Genomic DNA, 17540 nt, shown 5'->3' on the forward strand with positions numbered 1-17540 from the left:
AAAATTGTGGTTTAGTAAACTTTATTATGAGTATATATAACCCAAATTTTAGGAAATTTTAACTAAAGAAGAGATTTTTAGGGGTACCTTGGTGGCTTAGTTGGTTAAGCATCCAACTCTTGATTGCAGCTCAGGTCTTGAACTCAGGGTCATCAGTTCAAGCCCGGCATTGAGCTCCACACTGGTTGTGGAAACTGCTTAACAAATAAAAAACTGAAAGAAGAGATTTGTAAAAACACACAAATATATATGTTAAGAATGCATATATTTGTAGTAAAAATATAAAGAAATGCACAGGAATGATAAAAATCTGGAGAGTTGGAAGAAGATAAGGTGGGATAGACAGGAGACTTCCACTCTTACTGATGTTCCTTTCTTAAGCTGTATGATTGTTGTATTACTTATGCTTTCTTGGGTATTTCACCATATGTTTCTTAAGGCAGAGAAGAGGTCAACCATCTACCTTTTAATTCATGTGATCTGTTAAAGGCCTTACTTATTTGACTTGCAAGGTGAACCAAGTTGTTTTTTGCACTATACTGCTGTTAGTTTGGGTGTGGTTTCAAAGATGTATGTATGCAAAAACTGATCCAAAAACATGAGCTTTGGTGAAATTTGAGTCCTACAAGAAGCAGATACCTAAATGGGATTAGATGCGCAAGAGATTTGTTGGCAGGAACTATCTGTAAAAGACTAAGAGGCAGGAGCAGGAGTACGCAGGGAGAGCCTTCTCTCTGGACCATAGGCTTGACACCTGTGACAGGAGAGCGGGAAGAAAGGAGGACTACGAGGAGCCTCAGGATGCAGTGTCGTTTTAAGAAAGGTTGGGCCAGGCTGATGGGGTGTCCTGGTACCAAAGTTGCTTATCTGAGGAGTCCCGTATTCAAGAATGGGCCAGCACGGGCGCCTGGGTGGCTCAGTGGGTTAAGCCGCTGCCTTCGGCTCAGGTCATGATCTCAGGGTCCTGGGATCGAGTCCCGCATCGGGCTCTCTGCTCAGCAGGGAGCCTGCTTTCTCCTCTCTCTCTCTGCCTACTTGTGATCTCTCTCTGTCAAATAAATAAATAAAATCTTTAAAAAAAAAAAAAAAAAAAAAAAAAAAAAAAAAAAAAAAAGAATGGGCCAGCACTACTACCCTCATGTGCCCATTCGGTGGCAGGGAGCAGCCGTGGGGAAGCATGACCTCATAATAATGCAGTAGTGGCAGCTGGGACCCTTCAGCTAGGACTTTATAGCTGCACCCCTTGTGCCGTACAGATCTACTTCTTACAGGTTTGGGGAACAACTCCTCCATGATTTCCACGCATCTCTTTTAGAAGAGGGAATTTGAATGGTCAGTAACCCCTCTCTCTGAAGGGCCACAACTAGTACTCATCTTCTCTGTCTTCTGTCATCTTTTTATAATTTTCCTTATCTTCAGCTATCAGCTTAGCAAGTTTTGGTGGTTTACCTAATAGTATGACCCAAACCTTCATTCCTGAGGGGACTGAACCTTTGGTAATCATAACCTCCCCACATAGGGGTTCCATACATACCCATTTACAGTTGCAGTGGAGCAAGGGAATATCAGCAGACACCAAAGGGATTGCCTGTGTTCTGCACGTATTTTTCCCATCTCCGCCCTAACTGCCTCTGGTCAAAGTCCGTACTCCTGCCAGGAGGCTGGCCACTCTTCTATGCTTTTGGTCCCTGGACATAAGTTCAAAGTACCTTGGTGAGAGTCAGTAGGACTTCTGCAGTGTTCCTTAGCAAGAGTATGTACCCCTTTTGGCTACCAAATCTTCCAACCCTGCAGAGCCCAGAGTTTTAGGAATGGGAAGTAGTGGGTCACTAAGAATGGTAGAGCCATTGCTTTTCCCTCTAGGTCCTTGGACACAAAGGTTTGTGATTTAGTGGATTTAATCATTCGAAAGGATGGTACCCCATCCTTTTACCATACTGTATCTGAGCTGGTGCTTACATTATGTCATTAGGCCATTCCAGTAATCTAGGAGATTGTGTATTTCTGTGTATGTGCTGTGATCAGTGGGGTCCTTTGGTTGGGTGCAGTCTCTTACTCCTTTGTTTTGAAGTAGGTTCCCTAGATGAATAACTGTGGGGTGGGGTTCATGCCTGTGAATTAGGCATTCTGTTAATGCCCAGAAAGTGGTGCTGGCTGAGATTTTGTGACTGCTATCTGGGGATATTGGCATTGGTATGTCTGTGAAAATGAATTGCTGGCCCTTCTAGGATCAAAGGGATCATATAGTCGTGTTGGCACCAAGTGGTTGGTTGTTCTCCTCAGGGAATAAATAGTGCCATATCAACACAACATTGGTCTCTGTCATTAACAGGACAGTCAGAGACACAATAGCTAGATCCGCTTTGGTAAGTGGGACTTCATTTTGTTGAGCTCATTCATAGCCTCTATCTCTGCCACAAGCCATTCTATCCATGTGCCCCATGTGCCTTTTCCAGGTTGGCTAATGTCGACTAGTAGTTATTCTGTCTACTTGGTGGTTCAGTGCCTCTTCCATGGTCGATTTTTTGGTGAACATTAGCATGCTGTATGAAATACTTAATCTTGACTCCCTCATATCCATTCATACATCTACTCCAGACTTCCTTGTCAGATCTTCTAGCCTTTCCTTCCACATCCTGACCTGCCATCGACCATTGCCCAGGAATCTCATCTAAGGCTGCTTCTATATAAAATGATAACCAGGTATATTGCTCATAGATCTACCCATTAGGATGATTTTTCCTCACCACTGTCTTTCAAGGCCATCCCTTTTATGTGTTTTTAAGGCAGCCATGGTTCATTTGTGCCATGTGCCCACATACTGAGCCAAGCGAACCCCTCAGTAAATGAAGCTTGGGCCTTGTCACTTCCTTCAGCTGCTGTACCCCCCAAGGCTGTTGGTGCAAATGGAGGTAAGACACTGATGGCAACTGTGGTGGGTGATGTGGAAATCTGTGCTACCTACTCATATAGCTTGTTTTGCCCTCTGATCCTGCTTGGGCTCTATCTCAGATGTACCATTTCTGTCTTCTGATGGACTGCTGCTGAGTTCATACAGCTTTATATCTTGGTGATTCTAAATTCAGCTCAAAATGGGCAGTTGTGGACATATGGTTATTTGGTGCTCATCGCCAAACATTCTGCGTCTACCAGAGCTCAGTCACATTCCAGAAGTCACTTCTCAAAAGGTCTGATTTTGTACTACAGGTAGCATGGCCTTACTGTGGAATCCCAGAGTCATGATTCTCCTTCTGGGGCTTACTATAAACTTTACACTGCATCTTTTTCCACCATTTCCACCATGCTTCCTTCACTATAAGGTCTACTGGGTCTTGTGACCCACGCATCAGGGCTACTTGTACCGTGGCCTAGACCTGATAGAGAACTATTTCCCGATCTGGGCTCCGCTCAAGACTCGTAGCAGATGAGCCAAAGCAGTAAGTATTCTTAGGTATAAAATGTGTTACCTACAAAGCTCAAATGGGTCTACCAGCCACAATGCTTCCTTCCAACACAGCAGTTACCCTTTGGAAGAGATCTTGTGGTATGCCCCCCTGATCGCTGGACCCCTAAAAAGTCACTAACATGGTGAATTGCTGAACCTCAATAGGATTAATTTCTCACCCTTTTAACCCTATGTATCTTACCAGGACTTCTTGTGTGTCAGCCATCTCTTGCTTGTCCTGTCCAGTCAGCAGGAAGTCATCAGTGTAATGTACAAATGCTCTGGGATGTCCAGTCAGCCTCGGATCTCTGGACTGTGAGAGGGTATAGGAGAGTTCATAGCCCAAGGGCAAAATTAAGTGAATACTGTTCATTCCATGTGAGCATGAACTTTCTGATCCTCTTTTCTAGCCGGAATAGAAAACACATTTGCTAAATCAGTAGCTGCATACTGTGTACCTGAGGCTTACCAGCATATCTGCTCCAACAGTACTGTGTCCAGCTCAGCAATGGGGATCAGCGCTGCTATGACTACTTGCCTTGATGTATGTTACAGTCATTCTCCACCAATCCATCTGGTTTGTGCAGAGGTCAGACCGGCAGATTCAGTAGAGATATGAAACAGACCGTACCTGCTCCTTTCCTGCCCACCCACTCCCAATGTGTTTCGGGTCCTTAATGGTGGCACTCATCTCCCCTTTCCTACCTAATGCAGTATTGATTCTGATTTACTGATTTGGGGGGAAAAGGTGGGATTTAAGAGGCTTTTCCTATCACAGCTCTTATTTCATGGGTCAGTGACCCAATGTAGTTATTCCAACTATATCATTTCCAATTACACTTTGGAATTGAGGAAGTGACAACTGGTTAGTTCCGTGGATTCAGTGGACCTATTATATGTTAGACTTTAGCTCTCCATCTATAAGATCCCCATAAGTTGTCATTCTAACAGGGTCATAATGACTCCTCAGGTCTTGGGAATAAAATGTCAACTCAGACCTTGGGTACAATAATCCTTGCAATGTTTGGGTATTCCTCTTTTCCCCGTGCACAGTTACAATAAGTAAATGTCCATAGGTCCTTTTGAGAAACCATGGTATCATATACTTGTGGTTTTGCAAGGTCCCTCCCGCTAAGGTCCCAACGACCTCTTCAATTAGCAGTTCCAACTCAAGTCTGGTAACTGAGCAAGAGACTGTGCCTTTTTACTGTGATTACATTCAGCCTCCTCCATTCTTGCTTTTTTCTGCCTGTAGATGTCAGAGTATCATTATTGCATATCCAATAATTGCCTCAAGGACATGCTTTAATGATTTCCCAAACTCCCTACAGATGAAGGCTATTTGGCTGCCCCTCAACTTTGCTGGTCATGACCACTTCCTGGTTTCCAATGGTTAAACACTACCCCTTGACCTCTTTTACTGATATGTGTTTGGGAACAAGGGCTTTCAGACTACTTTTCCTACCATCGGTTCTTGGCTGTAGAGAACTAGCACTGAACTTTTTGATGATGGTGGTGCCCCTCTCACCAGCACATTCCTATTGACCCTTGGTGAATGGTGTGTGTCCTAGGCTTTCCCATGCACGTAAGCTGGTGGTCTCTGCCTTACATAATATATCCGCCCATCATGCCAACTTCCCTCAGCTCTCTTTCTTCCTCTACAGGCTGCCAGAGCAGCGAGGTGTTTCCACTTGGCTCAACATTGGCCATCACTTTCTCCAGGCTTCTAAGAGCCATCCTAACAGTGAGTGTCCCCCTTTCCCTGGGGTCCTTGCCAGGGTGTCAAATCCCATACAAAAGACACGATTCTTCCTTTTTCAGTGTTATGCCCCTCCCACCTTGAAATTCAATCCCAGCGGTACTCCCTTGACTCCTGCCACAATACACCAATTCTTGTAGCTCTTCTGGTGTGTAATCTATTTCTCTTGTCAGGCTCAACGTATCCCTAAAGAGGAAATGCTGGAATTGAACTCTAGTTATAGGCCCACCAGTCCAGAGTGTAGACAGGGAGTGCTCCATACCTGTTGCCTTGCTGAGAAGCAGCCTGTGTGGTGTCTTCCCATGCAGGAGAAATGCTAGCTCTTACTAGGAAGGGGGGGACCACCTCTCCAAGCTCTAATAGTTGGAGGAGATTTGCAGTGCCATATCATCAATATCCTTGGAGTTCTCCCACCTCATATTTCAGAGTTCTCGGTTTTCTCTACCAGAGCCCTGTCATTAGCAAAACAGACTACACTGGCTGAGCATTTAAGTGTCTACAGAGGTTTGCAACTCTCCTGATCAGATCCCGTGTCTGCTGCTCGGCTTTGTCGGCACCTTTTCTGCAGGAGGGAAAGGCCACTTTGTAAGCTAGCGGAGTCTGGTCTCTGATTCTCAGTTAGCCTTTAGTTGCTGGCCCTCAGTTTCTCATTATTCCTCTGCCCGGCACCAGTACAACTTAATAACCAGCCACTCTGCTGTCCTTGGAGACATGTGCCCTCGTCTCCTTCACATGCCTGAATCATCACACCTGCAAGGGTAGTTCCTCCCTACAGGACATTTTCCTAGGTCACCGCACTGAAACCTTCAGTGGCTCAGCCACTCAGACTGGAGCCGTTTTTCTCAGCCAAGCAGGGAGTGGGGCTGTCTCCGCACTCCGCCTTACCTCTTCTTTTCTTGCTCTACCCCTGTTTCTAAAAGGAGCAGATGCCAAGACAGGATTAGGCAAACAAGAGATTTATTGGAAGGAAGTGTCTGTGAAGGTGAAAGGGCAGGGAGCCCAAAAATAAAAATAAAAAAAATAAAAAGGCAGGGAGCAGAAGTACGCAGGGAGAGGCTTCTGTCGGGACTGTGGGCTTGACACCTGTGACAGGAGATCCTCAGGCGGCTGTGCAGTTAGTTCTAAGAAAGCTTTAGCCAAGCCAATGGTGAGTCCTTGAGCCCAAGTTGCCTGTTAGAGAGTTCCTTAACCCCTCAGGGATGGGCCAGAACTAAGGCCCCTACTGTGTTCAGTCTTTGGCTGGAAACAGCTGAGGGAAGTGTAGCCTTGGGCTGGCGCCTGGTAGTGGGTCTGGGGTTCTTAGTAGTCTCAGCTCCCCACCCAGCTCTCTGGAAGGAGATCTGAGGGGCACATTTCCATGGCTGCCACAGCTACCTGCTTCCATGCCCATTGTCCTTATTAGTATCTGTTGATATTTCTACATAAAGATCATTCAGCAAGTACACAGTAATTTTTTACTTATCTTGAACTTAATGTAAGTGAAAGTGTAATTAATTTGCAAAGTGCTATTTAAATATTGGTCTTAAGTGATATTAACTGTCATGGAATTGGCACGTAGTGGGTGCTCATGAAATGTTTGTTGACATAAAGTAAAACCAGACTTGAAATCCTGGTGGAATATTTACTGATGATTTTAGTTGTATATTTTCATGACTTAACACTTTTCTCCTAATTCCTTTGTCCTCCATAAGCCTGCGAATGCAGAATGTCTATATTTAAGGAGAGTGCCTTTTTAAAATATATTTTGTCCTGATGGATACCTGGGTGGCCCAGTGGTTTAAGCCTCTGCTTTCAGCTCAGGTCATGATCTCAGAGTACTGGGATGGAGCCCCACATCAGGCTCTCTGCCCAGCAGGGAGCCTGCTTCCCCCTCTCTCTGCCTGCTTCTCTGCCTACTTGTGATGTCTCTCTCTCTCTCTCTCTCTCTGTCAAACAAATAAATAAAATATTAATAAAATAAAATAAAATATATTTTGTCCTGAAATACTAAAAAGTATATTTTCACATGCATGAATAAGTAGATTTATTCTATTTAAAATTAAATTAAAAAATTGATTTTTGATATGCTAACATAAAAAAAATTATTTGATAAAATAAAAAGTTGATTAAATTCAAGCCATTGAACTCTACAGTGTAACTGCTTCAATTAACCTTTATGAAAATATGCAAGCTATTTTTGTCATTCATACCACACCTCAGTTTGAATTAACTAATTGAAATTATTGAGTCAAATCATGAAAATACACCCATACAGAAAAGTACAGTCAAATATTTAAAGTTAAGCCAAATAAATATTACAAAATACCTTTTGGATTTTATTGTTTTGTTGAAGAGTAATCACTATGACTGAAGCAGGACCCAACCAGGATTAAAGGATGAGGAATGAGAGAGCATGTGTCAAATCATGCAGTTAAGAAACCCAGGGCCACCCGGGTGGCTCAGTTAGTTAGGCTTCCAACTCTTGGTTTTGACTCAGGTCCCTGATTGTCAGGGTCCTGGTATCGAGCACCTCCTTGGGCTCTGCACGGAGTCTCTTTGAGATTCTCCCTCTCCCTCTGCTCCTCCCTCTGCTTGCACACACACACTCTAAAATAAATAAATAGATAGATAGATAGATATTTTGAAAAAAAGAAACAAAGCCCCAGTTTTCCCCCTCTGCTTGATCTCTCTTTATGTTTTTTCTTCAATTTTATAAAACACAAAGGAGAGCCATGGATTTTTCTGCTTGTTGAAGGAAATGGACAAGGGTTTTCAGTGATGGAAAAACACTATTTCAGGGTTCTTGACCATCCATCAACTATCTGACCACTTCTGAAAGTTTAGGTATTTGTCCTAATCCTTTTTCATTTTTACTGGAGGGAGTGCAGAGGGGAGTAATGGAAACTTCTTACCACTTACGGCAACTGAGTTCTCAATTCAAAGATTTTGATGTAATGAATGTATAGGATAAACCTTTTTTTTTGGAGATGTAATCTACATGTAACATTACTTTCAGATCTACAACATACAATTCAATATTTGTGCATACTGTGAAATGATCACCATACATGATTATAGTTCTTGTAATGAGAGGTTTTAAGATCCACTCTTTTAGCAGCTTTAAAATGAACAGTGCAATATTATTAATTAGAGTAACCATGCTGTACATTACATCCCTGGGATAACTTATTTTATAACTGAACTTTTGGCCACCTTCACCCTTTCACTCACCTGCCCTTCCACCCAGCCTGCCTCTGGCAACCAACAATCTTTGTATCTATGAGTTGGTTTTTGTTTGTTCTTGTTTCAGATTCGCCATATAAGTGAGATCATAAGATATTTATCTCTCTGTATGATTTATTTCACTTAGTATAATTTCCCTGTTGCATAAGCCCTTTGGCTTTTCTTTTTGTAATGCAAATGCATGACTTAAGGTCTAATTTCCAAGAGGCCTCTCCTTCAAAGATGGCTGTCTTAAGTAAACACTTGCCAGCCCCAATTAAAGAGTCAGCCACAACCCACTGCCTCCCCAACCCCCACCAATCTCCTTTATTTTAGAGATCTTGGTTGGTCTTGATAAGTGACCACTTGGGCCACTTGGTTTTTTGGTTTTGGGGTTTGTTTTTGTTTTTGTTTTTTCTCTTTCTGCACTTTAAATTCCCTCTATTCTGCTTTAAACAATTCAATAAAAAGTGAGCCTGAACCCTAGGCCCTCATCCTCAACCCTAATAAAATCAGAACCCTAGGGCCATGGATGCCCTCTCTTTTTCTCTCTACCCGCAACCTCCCTGTGTAGCCACAGATGTGCCATGTAATTTCCAGGTACTGTAAGTAATTAATCTTGTTTCTTTCAAAGTTTCCTGATGGTTATTGCTGAGGGCGTCTTGCAATTATAATAAGAACCACAAGGGATGGTTCAGCCACAACATTGGTTATTGATAGTCTGAGACTGGCACACAACATGCCCTCAAGGTCCGTCCATTTTGTTGCAGATGGCAAGATATCCTTCTTTTTTTATGGCTGAATAATATTACACTGTGTATGTGTATGTGGTTTTTTATTCTTTCATCTGTTGATGGATAATAAAGTTGCTTCCGTGTCTTGGCTATTGTGAATAATGCTGCAGTGAACATGAGAGTGCAGATGTCTCTTTGAGATCCTGATTTCAGTGCCTTGAAATATAGATCCAGAAGTGGGATTTCTGGATCATATGGTAATTCTATTTTTAATTTTTTGTGGAACCTCCATATGGTTTTCCATAATGGGCATACCAATTTACATACCCACCAAAGGTGTACAAGGGTTCCCCTTTTCTCCACATCCTTGCCAACACTTGTGTTTGTTCGTTCCTTCTAATTATAGCCATCCTAAATGGTGTGAAGTGATTCTCTCATTGTGGCCTTCATTCACGTTTCCCTAATGATTAGTAATATGAGTGTCTTTTCACGTATCTGTTATCTATCTTTGTCTTCTTTGGAAAAATACATATTCAGATTCTCTGCCCGTTTGTTTTTAAAGTTTATTTATTTGAAAAAGAGAGTGCAGGAGGAGGGGCAGCCCGGGAGAGAGAATCCTGAAGCAGACTCCTCACTGAGCCTGGAGCCTGACACACAGGGTGATCCCAGGACCCCGAGATCACAACCTGAGCTGAAATCAAGAGTTGGCTGCTTACCTAGCTGAGCCACCCAGATGCCGCTGCCCATTTTTTAATTGGATTGTTTTTTGCTATTGAGTTGTAGGAGTTCTTTATATATTTTGGATATTAACCCCTTTTCAGATATATGATTCACAAACATTTTATCTCACCCAGTAGGTTGCCTTTTAGTTTTATTGATGGTTACCTTTGCAGTGCAGTAGGGTGATGTAGTCCCACTTATTTGTTTTTGCTTTTGGTGTCAGATACAGAAAGTCATCACCAGGATCAATGTCAATGAGCTTACTGCCTGTTTTCTTCTACGAGTTTTATGGTTTCAGCTCTTACATTCAAATCATTTTTGTATTTTGAGTTAATTATTGTGCATGATTTAAGATAGTGGTTTATTTTCATTCTCTTGCATGTGGCTGTCCAGTTTTCCCAACACCGCTTATTGAAGAGGTGGTTCTGTCTCCACTGTGTATTCTTGGCTTCTTTGCCATCAGTGCTTGACTATATATGCGTGGGTTTAATTTTAAGTTCTCTGTTCTGTTCCATTGATCTATGCATCTTTTTTTGTGCCAACACTATACTGTGCTTTAATTACTATAGCTCTGGAATATGGTTTGAAATCAGGAAGTATGGGGCACCTGTGTGGCTCAGTAGGTTAAAGCCTCTGCCTTCAGCTCAGGTCATGATCCCAGGGTCCTGGGATCGAGCCCCACATAGGGCACTCTGCTCAGTGGCAAGCCTGCTTCCCCCCTCTCACTCTGCCTGCCTCTCTGCCTACTTGCGATCTGTCTGTCAAATAAATAAATAAAAAAGAAAGAAAGAAAGAAATCAGGAAGTATGCCTCTAGCTTCATCCTTCTCGGGATTACATTGACAAGTTAGGGATTTTGTGATTCCATACAAATATGAGAATTATTTTTTCTAGTTCTGTGAAAAATGCCATTGGAAGTTTAATGGAGATTGCAGTGAATCTGTAGATTGCCCTGAGAAGTATGGAAATTTTAACAATATTGCTTCTTCCAGTCCATGAGCACAATGTAGCTTTCCATTCTTTTGTGTCATCTTCAGTTTCTCTCATCAAGGTCTTAAAGTTTTCAGTCTTTCGCCATTATGGTTAAGCTTATTCCTAGGTATTTTATTCTTTTTGATGTAATTGTAAATGAGATTGTTTTCTAATTTCTCTTTCTAATAGTTTATTATTAATGTATAGAAACATAACAGATTTTTTATGTTGATTTTGTTTCTGGTAACTTTACTGAATTTATTTATTCTAATAGTTTTTTGGTAGAGCTTTTAGTAATATCATGTCATATAGGCTTTATAAAAAAGCAGTATAAAATGATGTTTTTTAAAAAACCCAAACATTTGGCACATATTGCAAATATCCAGGAAGGGGAATCACTTATTTATTTATTTATTTATTTGAGAGAGAGAGAGAGAGAATGTAAGCACAAGCAGGGAGGAGGGGCAGAGGGAGAGGGAGAAGCAGGCTCCCCACTTAGCAGGAGCCTGCCAGGTTCCATCCCAGGACCTTGAGATCATGACCTGAGCTGAAGGCAATACTTAACTGACTGAGCCATCCAAGTGCCCCAGGAATGGGAATCACTTCTGAAATGAGTCTTAATCCTCTGTCACTGAAGTTTAGGAGTTTAATAAAAAACTTCTTCTTAAGGATGCCTGGGTGGCTCAGTCAGCTTAAGTGGCTGCCTTCGGCTCAGGTCATGATCACAGGGTCCTGAGATCGAGTCCCACATTGGGTTCCCAGCTCAGCAGGGAGCCTGCTTCTCCTCTGCCTGCTGCTCTCCCTGCTTGTGATCACTCACTCTTTCTCTCTCTCTGACAAATAAATAAGTAAAATCTTTAAAGGAAAAAAAAAACCTTTTTGTTTTTCTTAAAAATGTTTAAGAAGAGTCTGGCTTTATAGCTCTCAGTTACCTTAGAGCAGGGCTTTTTACTTTTAGACCTGTGGTTCTCAACTGGGACCAGTTTTGTACCTTTGGGGACATTTGACAATGTCTGAGACATTTTTTAATTGTTATACCTGCTGGGGAAATCTAGTAGATAGAAGCCAGGGAGGGATGCTGCTAAATACCCTGCAATGCATAAGACAACACCGCCACAGCAAAGAATTATCTGGTACAAAATATCAATAGTGTCATTGTTGAGAAACCTTGCTTTGGTCAAATTTAGCCAAGCCACTACAGAAATAACAGGAGGGATCCTTCTTTTTTTTTTTTAAATCAAAATTCAAAACTGCAAATTTTAAGCAGTTGTTAATTCATTAAGAAAAAAAAAAACAGGTAAGAAATCTGTTTCATTATCTAGCAATATCTTACACTTACAGGCAATAAGAATGAGCCTGGCAGGAAAGAACATCCTTCCTTACAGCCTCCCCTGAGTAATAATCAATTCCAGTCACTGAGGCCAACATTCGCTGATTTACAAAGTGGAGTAGACTGGAAGCATATTTATTTATTTATTTATTTATTTATTTATTTACTTATTTATTCTTTCTCTTTCATCATTTGAGTCTGATTTTTCTCTTGCTATTTTTCCTGCTCCAGACCCGAAGTCTGATTTGCGCCTTATCCCAGTGTCAATGTATATACCACTTAGAAAATGAAACAGACGTAGTATGGGGTTTGCCTGGCATCTGGTCAGGGTACTACTGACTTGGAAGTGACGCCTGCTGAGTCACTGGTACTACCTCCTGCTACACCCCGTGGTTTCCATAGTGATGTCTCAGTGAATTGCACTCAACAGAACCTGACTGGTGAAAGCAATTTCCTGTAATTCAAGCTTTCTATTAATGGGAGCATGATTTTGACCATTTTCGAATTTAACTTTACCAGTTAAAATCTTTTGGAATAAAATGCACAGATCTGTTTTAAGAAGTGAGGTCGTTAGGGTGAAACCCTGATAGGAAAGGAAGGAAGGAAGGATGGAGGTGATTGGAGAGGTTTCTTAAGGAGACAGAGGAATGCTAGTGAATACAAAAGATTGAGTCACCTTCAGCAAAGAAAAGTCCCTTTAAATGCGTTGTTATTGGGCACCTGGGTGGCTCAGTGGGTTAAGCCTCTGCCTTCAGCTCAAGTCATGATCTCAGAGTCCTGGGATCAAGCCCTGCATCAGGCTCTCAGGGAGCCTGCTTCCCCCCTTCCCTCTCTGCCTATTTGTGATCTCTCTCTGTGTTAAATAAGTAAGTAAAATCTTTAAAAATAAATGCGTTGTTATTAAGTCTTGCCACTTGATCACTGCTATAGAACTTATCTTTGATGGAACCAGAGAAAGCAGATTATTATCCAATCAAAAAAAATTTTTTTAATGATTCTCACTCAGCATCTTATTTTAAGAAAAAAGAGAGGGGATTGCCTGCCTGGCTACCTTAGTAGAGCTTGTGACTCTTTATTTCAGGTTAAAGTTCGAGCCCCGCATTGGGTGTAGAGATTACTTAAAAACACAATCCTTAAAAAAAAAAAAAAAAAAAAAAAAGTGCACTAACGTAACAATGTATGTTAATTATACTGGAATTAAAATAAAAATGAAAAAAATTTTTTAAAAAGAGAAAAGGAAGGGAAGGAGCAGTTAAGATTTCCCCCTACTTGCTACCCATTTAGTGATATGGACGTAGATCTGTCTTCCTGTCCGTACGTCTATCCTTCCTTCCTTCCCCCTCCATCTCCTCCACCTTCTTCTTCTACATTTTCACAGTTGCAGAATAGATTATGTAGAGTTTTAAAAGTTGGTGTGACATCTCAGTACTAGAGAGACTTAAGGACTGTGTCTTTAAGGGATACTCGGGAAATCAGGCATTTTAAGTCTTTAGAGAACATTCATGGTCAGTTTGGATGTTTGAGCAGTGAATCCAAAACTGATTACAACTCAGTGAACACTGATTGCAACCCAGTGAACAGTGATTTATATAGGCCCTTAAAGCCCCATAATGGAAGGTAGTAAATAAGCATCTGATTATTTGGTGAAGGAGGTTTTAAAACATATAGTGGATCAGTATTTTCTAGTTTTTTAGTATAATGACATGTAATAGTGCTAATGGTGCATACATTTTATTTTATTTTATTGGGTTTTTTTAGGCTTTATTTTTTTCAAAGATTTATTTATTTGGGAGAGAGAGAATGAGCACGAGTGGGAGGGGCAGAGGGAGATGGGGAGAGAATCTCAGACTCCACCTTGAGTGTGCACAGCCTGACATGAGGCTCAATTCAACCCTGAGACCATGACCTGAGCTGAAACCAAGGAGTGGAAACTTATAGGACTGAGCCACCCAGGCACCCCTGGTATCTACATTTTTTTTTTTTTTAAGATTTTATTTATTTGACAGACAGAGATCCAAGTAGGCAGAGAGGCAGGCAGAGAAGGGGCGGGGAGCAGGCTCCCTGCTGAGCAGAGAGCCTGGCTGGATCCCAGGACCCTGGGATCATGACCTGAAGGTCATGAAGCTGGGCTTTAACCCACTGAGCTGCCCAGGCACCTCGGTGTCTACATTTTAAAGTAAGCATAAGTTTGCTTTGATCCATCCTTTCAAAGTTATTAAATAGCTAGGATTAAGGCCAAGAACTCTTTCACTGAATGAATGAATGAAATGTTCTTTCATTTAGTTGACATTTTAGTCCCAGCTATGGGTGTGTTTCTTAAGTCAGCTTTATGCCTGGGTCTCTTCACAGGCAGTGAAGGTTATGTCCAAAAATGAACCCATTGTATTGCTCCAACTGTTAAATTTCATTTCCTTCTGCACTACCTATTTCTGAATGGCATATCACACACAAAGATACCCAGACAGAAACCTGGTTATAATGAAGCAAATTTTATTATTAATAATAGTGTTAGGAGCATCTGGGAGGCTTAGTCATTAAAGTGTCTGTCTTCAGCTCAGGTCATGATCCCAGGGTCCTGGGATCCAGCCCCGCATCAGGCTCCCTGCTCTGCAGGAAGCCTGCTTCTCCCTCTCCCACTCCCCTGCTTGTATTCCTTCTCTCACTGTGTCTCTCTCTGTCAAGTAAATAAAATCTTCAAGTATTAGTAACAATAACTGCCAGTGATTATGGAACACTCGTAGTACTGCAGATGCTTTGCATGCACTTAAACTAATTTACTTTTAATTCTCTTAAGAACCAAAAGGTTCTATTACAATAGAACCTTTATAGGACCTATTATAATCCATATTTAGTCTCTGGACTTGGCATTCTGTCCATTAAAGATTCTGAAAGGAGCTCAGTCTCAAAGGAGATAGACAAGTAATTGAAAACAAGTCATTGTAGTCCATTGTGATGCCTCAGCAGGATACCATAGCAGCACCTATGAGGAAAACCTTAGCTTCCTACTGGGAAAGGAAGAAGCCCTCCACAAGTGAATGATGTTTATCCAATGCCAGCTAGTTCTGGTATATTGCATGGGCAAGTAGAAATATAGCAGGGCTATTTTCAAAATAGATCTGTGATCCCTCATTCAGATATGTCACTATTAATGAAAGCATCTTTTGCCACAATGCTACGTTATCGAAATTGATGACCCTAGGTCCAATAATATATAAGGTGTGGGCCCATATTCTCTAGAGAGATAAGGAAGTTATGGGATGGAAGTCTTAATAGATACTAAAGATGAATGGATCAGAGAACACAAAAAGCGTATTTAGGGATCTGGGACATGGGCAGAAGGAGTGACTGTTAGGTAAAGATGAAGGTTGGTGTGAGAATTGAAGGCATCAAGGCAGAACGGGTGTGCCGCAGATCCTGGTGGACAGGCCCATGACAAGATCAGCTAATAGTGACAGAAAAGAAGCTTCCAGCAAGTGCACACACATGTGCCCATGTCTACATGAGGGATGGAGAGAAGACTGACAGCAACAAAAAGGGAAGGCATCTCTTCTGATCTCTACCCCCATCATTAACCCAACCAAATGAGGAAATTAGATATACTTTTAGGGCCAGCTTTAAAAATAGGGCTGAATGATTTTGTGACTTCCTCTCTCCCGCTCCCACTAAGTAAAATATCTCTTTACTGCAACTAAACAGAGATTAATATCTAATGATTGGTTGAGTTAATACATTAATTTAAACACACTATAGCTTTGTTGTAGATTAGGGAGCATTTTGTTGCAAGGAACAATATTTTCCTCAAGGCAGCTCAAGAATTCTGTGGGGGAAAAAATCTCATGGAAACCCAGGGACAAGAACCCGAGAACCACAACTGAGCCAGACTTTCAGGGCTCTGGAGCTGGGCATTGGAGAGCCACAAGGAAATGAGCCTCCTTCTGCACCTGCTCTGTGTGTTCTGTGCCCATTGGCCTCTTTCTCTTGTTCGTAATTTCTATTCTTCTGTAATTTCAGCTCTTTCTGAACCCAAACAGCTGCCCCAGCCTGACTACATAGGACTTTTCAGTTCCAGTGCCCCATCATTTGGCTACTTACCTGTCTGTCTTTCAATTTCAGTTTCTCAGAGACGAGAACCCCTTAGTTGGGATCAGCTACTTGTGGGCAGAGCCCTTTGCATCAGAGTCCCTTGGAGGCCCTGTTTTACAGGTCTGCCCTTGACCTCTTGCATAGCGTGAGTTAGAGGTGGGAGTTTTCAAAATGAGCTGGCGGTACTAAGCCACTAAAATGTTTAGTACATTTCAGTTAATGGTCAAAAGGAAGAGGAACATCCTATCAGTATTTTGATATGGGCAAGAAATGGAAGGAAATAGGGACTTGGGGGTCCAAAGTGGGGGATAGGTCACTCGGAGTTGTTAAAAGGGCACAGAAAGAAGAGGCTGATTTCAGCCTTAACTCACTTTGACTGCCTCTGTTTTCCTAGCTGCTCAATCCTCTGTCTCCTGATGATCACCACCAAATATGTGGGAGCAGGCTCAGTCTTTCCTCTGTTCCTCCTGAGGTGGCAGGTGTAAGGGGGAGCTTGGAATTCCATTACTGTCCCTATACCCTCGGGGTCTCCCTGGATCTGGGTGTGGATCCCAGTTGCCCTCTTTTCTCCATGTGGCTCCACCCTGAATCCCTGCGGTGAGCTGTGCTGTGGAACCCTAACTAGCTCCTACCAATGGTTTCACCATCGTTGGATCCAGTTAGCCCATGCCCTGCTTACTGGCCTAATGGAGGGAGATAAGTGCCTTGGCTCCTAAACTTGAGCACTCAGAAACCCTTCCTTCATGCCCTGGCCAACCACTGAGGAGCCCCAGAGTTCTGCCAAGTTCACAAAGCCACAGCCATGACCAGCAACTGCAGCCCGAATTTGGCCAAGCCCGGGCTTCTCTCCTGCCGCTGAGGTTCCAGCATGCCTTGCACCTGAGAAGAACACAAACTTTGCAGACTTCATAATTACCTCCAAGGGAATTTCATCATCACCTTAGCTGGGATAAAATAGAGGCTATGTACGGAGGTGTTGTTGTCCTGCTAACGCACTCAGGAAGCCTTGCTTTGCATGCTATATGAAGCTTTTGATGGGCTTTAACACCTTAACTTCCTCGTGGAGAAACTTATTTCCCCAAAGATTCCTTAATCAAAACATCACAACATTAGATTTGTGAGAAAGTTCCCTTAAGCAATTAGAATTGATTGGGAATATGGGGTACCTGGGTGGCTCAGTGAGTTAAAGCCTCTGCCTTCAGCTCAGGTCATGATCTCAGGGTCCTGGGATCAAGCCCCACATCGGGCTCTCTCCTCAGCAGGGAGCCTGCTTCCTCCTCTCTCTCTCTCTGCCTGC

General features: G+C 42.3%; 1 long non-coding RNA gene across 1 annotated transcript; it reads left to right on the forward strand.

Moving 5' to 3' along the window:
- Positions 1-1118: 1118 nt before the first annotated feature.
- Positions 1119-6225, forward strand: LOC116575109. The gene is made up of 2 exons (XR_004279615.1): positions 1119-3989; positions 5110-6225. It is a non-coding gene; the product is annotated as an uncharacterized LOC116575109 (long non-coding RNA).
- The last annotated feature ends 11315 nt before the right edge of the window (positions 6226-17540 follow it).

Source organism: Mustela erminea, chromosome 16 (genome assembly GCF_009829155.1).
Source record: "Mustela erminea isolate mMusErm1 chromosome 16, mMusErm1.Pri, whole genome shotgun sequence".
NCBI lineage: Eukaryota > Metazoa > Chordata > Mammalia > Carnivora > Mustelidae > Mustela > Mustela erminea.